This window comes from Manduca sexta, chromosome 14 (genome assembly GCF_014839805.1).
Source record: "Manduca sexta isolate Smith_Timp_Sample1 chromosome 14, JHU_Msex_v1.0, whole genome shotgun sequence".
NCBI lineage: Eukaryota > Metazoa > Arthropoda > Insecta > Lepidoptera > Sphingidae > Manduca > Manduca sexta.
In genome coordinates, this window is record NC_051128.1 from 11,111,934 (window position 1) to 11,118,245 (window position 6,312).

A 6,312-nucleotide genomic window follows, 5' to 3' on the forward strand; every position below is an offset into this window, starting at 1 on the left:
AGAGGAGCGTAGATTACGAAATCGTTTCAAAATAATATACCTTTTTTATACTATTTTCGCAGCTGTTTCTATGTTCACCTCTATTGTGTAAACATCAGTTTAAATGTCATACTATTCTCTACCACATTAGTCATTAAACAAAATCTTTAAAAACAATAACCGCCTTTTGAAGTCGACTTATAATAAAAAACGACAACAGAGAACACTTTTAAAACTCCCCTCCAATTTTATCCTGGTACTAGCTTTTGCCCGCGGCTCCACCCGCGTTATAAAGGTTTTCGGGCTAAAGTTTTCTGTTATAAAAGTCTCGCTATATATTTTCCCGGGAGCCTATGTTCTTCCCAGGGTCTCAAACTGTCTCCATACCAAATTTTATTCTAATACGTTGGGTAGTTTTTGAGTTTAACACGTTCGGGCAGACCGATGCAGCGGGGGACTTTGTTTTATGATATATTTTTGTAGAACTTTTTAAGAGGAATAATCCCGTCATACATTATTGTTGCATAACTTTAACCGTTTACGCAGCGCACGCAACAGAAGCTCTCAAAACTAATAAATTGTCCCCGTTTTTGCATCATGTTTCATTACTGCTCCGCTCCTATTGGCCATAGCGTGACGATATATAACCTATAGCACTCCAGGAACAAAGGGCTATCCAACACAAAAATATTTTTTCAGTTCGAACCGGTAGTTCCTGAGATTAGCGATTACTGCTCCGCTCTTATTGGGCATAGCGTGATGATATATATAGCCTATAGCATTCCAGGAACAAAGGGCTATCCAACACAAAAATTTTCAGTTTGGACCGGTAGTTCCTGAGATTAGCCATTACTGCTCTGCTCCTATTGGGTATAGCGTGATGATATATAGCCTATAGCACTCCACGAACAAAAGGCTATCCAACGCAAAAAGAATTTTTCAGTTTGGACCGGTAGTTCCTGAGATTAGCGCGTTCAAACAAACAAACAAACAAACAAACAAACAAACTCTTCAGCTTTATATAATAGTATAGATTCTAAGGTTTAAATTTTAAAAAGTTATAAAGCAAATTAACTCTTTCGTATAATCGTTTTATCTTTTTTCCTACGCTATAAACCACTCTTACATATTATGAAACAAAGTGTCCTGGCGGCATCTCTCTGTCTGAATGGGATAAATTCAAAAACTACGGATTATCATACGGTTTTTACCATTGGACAGAGTGCTTTATATGTATAATTGATTATTGTTATGCACGACAGGAAAAAAAATGCCATTAATATGCTTTGCTACCCTTACGAAGCCGAGGCAGGTCCCTGGTTTTACATCAAATGAAACGAAAAATCAGTGTGACTACCACAACTAACTGAAAAGTGAAAGGAACTGTTGTCTACTACTCGTCACTGCTCTGAAGAGAGTTGTGCCGATATTCGAGCAGGCAAGGTTTATAAGTTAAGGGGTACCTGTTGCTGTGCCCGCAGCTGTGTCAACTGCTGTTCCAGATCTACAATCCTGGCCCGCAGCCTCCGCACCTCCTCAGTTCCCGATGAAGACGCCTCCACTGTCTCTGAAAGGAAATGGAGACATTAATGCTATTCAACAATATATAAAAAAAAACTCGCCGGCCCGCACGCCTAAGTATTGCCGGGATAAAAACCTTGCTGTATTTTTTCCCCGGATAAAATTGAGCCTATTTTTAGGTTGGTTCCCTAGCAATAAATAGGTGGGCACTGCATTCAATTCCCTGCAACAGTTTTGGCGTGATGCATATATAAACATACAGAGAGACTAATACAAATTATAAAACAGTTGTTTTGGATTCTGTTGCTCAAATGTGGACAACCCCCATATTAGGTTTTCTTAAATATTTATAATGTACAGAATACCATGTCACAATCTATACTATTATATAAAGCTGAAGAGTTTGTTTGTTTGTTTGTTTGTTTGAACGCGCTAATCTCAGGAACTACCGGTCCAAACTGAAAAATTCTTTTTGCGTTGGATAGCCCTATGTTCGTGGAGTGCTATAGGCTATATATATCATCACGCTATACCCAATAGGAGCGGAGCAGTAATGCCTAATCTCAGGAACTACCGGTCCGAACTGAAAAATTATTTTTGCGTTGGATAGCCCTTTGTTTGTGGAGTGCTATAGGCTATATATCATCACGCTATATCCAATAGGAGCGGAGCAGTAATGGCTAATCTCATGAACTACCGGTCCAAACTGAAAAATTATTTTTGCGTTGGATAGCCTTTTGTTCGTGAAGTGCTATAGGCTATATATCATCACGCTATACCCAATAGGAGCAGAACAGTAATGGCTAATCTCAGGAACTACCGGTTCGAATTAAAAAAATCATTTTGTATAGGATAGCCCTTTGTTCGTGAAGTGCTATAGGCTATATATCAACACGCTATGACCAATAGGAGCAAAGCAGTAATGGCTAATCTCAGAAACTAGGAGTTTGAACTGAATAATTCTTTTTGTGTTGGATAGCCCTTTGTTCCTGGAATGCTATAGGCTATATATATCATCACGCTATGCCCAATAGGAGCGGAGCAGTAATCGCTAATCTCAGGAACTACCGGTTCGAACTGAAAAAATATTTTTGTGTTAGATAGCCCTTTGTTCCTGGAGTGCTATAGGTAATATATCGTCACGCTATGACCAATAGGAGCGGAGCAATAATGAAACATGATGCAAAAACGGGGACAATTTATTAGTTTTGAGAGCTTCTGTTGCGTGCGCTGCGTAAACGGTTAAAGTTATGCAACAATAATGTATGACGGGATTGTTCCTCTTAAAAAGTTCTAAAAAATATAACATAAAACAAAGTCCCCCGCTGCATCGGTCTGCCCGAACGTGTTAAACTCAAAAACTACCCAACGTATTAGGATAAAATTTGGTATGGAGACGGTTTGAGACCCTGGGAAAAACATAGGCTCCCGGGAAAATATATAGCGTGACTTTTATAACGGAAAACTTTAGCCCGAAAAACTTTATAACGCGGGCGGAGCCGCGGGCAAAAGCTAGTTTTATTATATATTATAAAGATATGAGTAGTAATAATTTTCTAATTTATAATTAATATTTAGAAATACCTTGCGGGCCCCAAATACAGAAAGACGGCAGCATATTTTAGTTAACAAAGCAATAAATTCAAAATCCACACACATCAACTATGATTTGTAAACTGTCACGAATGAGGAAAACAGAGCCTATTCAATCAATTTAATTTGATAAAAGTACCATTAATTAAGTACTAATTTATTAGATTTCATAAATATAGGTTACTTTCAGCTACATTTTTATTGATATAGTAATATTAAAATGCCAAACTGAATTAACATTTGTATATTTGAAAAACAATCTAGAGAATATGTTTGGTTTCTTTAACAACTCTTATTTCAAATATCAAAGTTATAACTTAAAGATGTACTGATTGGTTTTTTATGTTTTAGTGGTTGCAAGAAAGAAAGAAAAGTAATAATGGCAAAATTAAAAGCAGTGCTCTCATTTTGTGGAAGTAATAAATATGCAGGTTTGTTTCAAAACCCATTTGGCAAATCAAAGCATTAACACTACAAAACTTATCACAATTTTTCTTTTCATACAGTATCAGATTAACTAAAGTCCATGTTAAGCCTTTTCAGAAAAAACATTGTGAGCAATGCTCCACACATTTAGCTAAAATGGATTTCCTTTATATTATTTTCAGGTTTATTAGTATTGTTATGGAATTTTAATTTTTGTAACTAAGTATTGCACAGATATAAATATTTTAAAACCAATATTGAATAAGCTCTGTCAGTAAAAAATGTGAAATAAGTTACAATGTTTTTTCTCAAAAGGCTTGATAATATGATCACACAGTTAGTGTATGGACAAGAGGATAAAACAGTGGTGCCATCTCTGATCTCAAAAAATGGACCCTTTGATATTTTAACTAGAGAAAAATCTTAGCAGTTATAACCATACATAGAAGCTAGCACAAAATAAAATATTCTTATGTAATATTTACCACTGACAAGCAGCTGCAAACTCTGTATCTCCGACTTCTGGTTCTCGCTGAGGGTCTGCAGTTGCTGCAGTTCTGCACGCAGGCTCATCACCTCTGAGTCAAGCTGCTCCTTCTCATTCAGCATCTTGCGCATGTCTTCTGTGATACAAGATGGTGTCAAGGTATGTCCATTTTACACTAAACTAAAGTACTGTCATAGCTTGCTGCTGCATGAAAACTGAGTGAGATTTCTATAAGGACGATATCTCTTATATTCTGTCAACTTTGAGAATAACTAGATACTTATAATGTGTATAATTTAATATACATCTAATTCAACTCTTATTTCTTAACATATTAAAGATATTTAATGAATAAGTTACTTAATAAGTCATATATTTTTTTTCCTGTAGAGATATAATAAGCTAAAATCACATGACTGGCAGAATATACTATGTTTCCCATGCCTGTCAAGCACCCAACGTAATATCAGCTGCAACATGCCTGGTAACATTACAAATTAAATTAATCACTGAGCCATCACAGCAATGTCATGCACTTTTCTCTAAATTTAAACTGTGAGATCTATCTTAACACAAAGAAATAATAGTTTTTTTAACCTATTTCCCAACGTTAACACAATTTCTCCATGGAGGTCAAACAAACCTTCCTTTTGCAGAAACAATTCCTTCATCTTGGCCCTTTGCACATTGAACTCTTCCTCCAGCTCTTTCCGCGCCTGATCTGGACCCGGCGACGGGCCGTTCCTCTCGCCCACGCCTTCCGCTTTAAACAGAAACAATATTTAATACAATCAGCACCAATATATGTAAAATACATCAACTTATAAACACACCGTTCACAGCTTCCGTCTGTTCAACAGACATTTTATTGCTAGTGGGTATTGGCAAAAATATATCCTATAATTTATATTTTCCTGGAATATCCAGCATTATTTTGTGAATACTAGGAAAAATTATAATAAGAACGAAATTAGCTGGATATAATCACGAAAAAATTTGTTGACGTTTTTTTTGACGTTTTGATTCACTGCACAGACGAGAAATATTACGTTCCGGTTTCAAAATCTTATGTCTTTTATTGCTACGGTTTCTCTTTAAGAAATATGATGTATTACATATATAAATATATTTTTACATACAGAAAAATGACATTACTTAGATTATCTTGCTGGGCAACAAATTTTTATAGGGTATGATTTAGGTATGTTACATGAATTTTTTGAGGTTTGTAAATTAATCTTGGTAGGTTTATGTTCAAGTATGTTACGCTACTAGATGGCGCTATTATGAATAAAATGAATAACGAACAAAACTCAGGTGTGAAGGATTACAATGGGATGCCCCGAAATGCAATTTTGAAATAGGTATATTGTTTTAAAGTGGTTGGTTGAAGCTATTTAAGCCCCCCCCCCCCCTCATCCCCACGACTAATGAATTTTTGTACTCTAACTATAAATGTGGACAAAGGCAAGCACTCTTTTAAAATTGTTCTTTAAAAATGGGACGGATAATAATATTATGAATGACTAGGTTACCAAGTTTAGTATCCTTTACTTCTCATGTTTTAATATCGAGATACTTTCGGACAAAGTTTGATTTACAATGATTGTTAATTCTCAGAATAGCGCGGGCTGACATTCTTCTCTTTCTTTAACCACTCTTTCTTTCTTTTACAAGTACATTTTCTATTTAGTCACAATTTCACACATACACACACACACACACACACACACACACACACACACACACACACACACACACACACACACACACACACAACATCACCCATTTATCCCCGAAGGCATGCAGAGGCGCAACCAGGGCACCCACTTTTCGCCAAATGTGTTCCGTCCCATGATGTGATAGGGGGCAAGCCTGTCGCCATATCCGTCACTGATTCCAGACTCCGTGCTGTCACTAAGCAGAAAAACCTAAATATCACTTTGCCCGATCCGGGATTCGAATCCAGGACCTCAGAGCGCTGCCGCACCGCGCAAGCAGTACAACTACGCCACCGAGGCAGTCACAATTTCTATAACAATATATTTAATCGGATTTGTCAATAGACTTTCTCGGCCGCGGCCTATGGGGCGGCATAAATGCAATCGCATACATTTATATACTTCCACAAAAAGTACCTCCACGCAGGACATGCGGGGCTGCACAAACTGAGTGGTCTATACTTCAGGAAAGTATAATCCGGAACTGACCATGTGCTCGTTTGTACACTCCTGAAATCTATGCTAATGTGATAAAGAGGAAAAGTTAGTGAATTTATTTTTTGTAGGTTTGTTGGGGCTAATCCC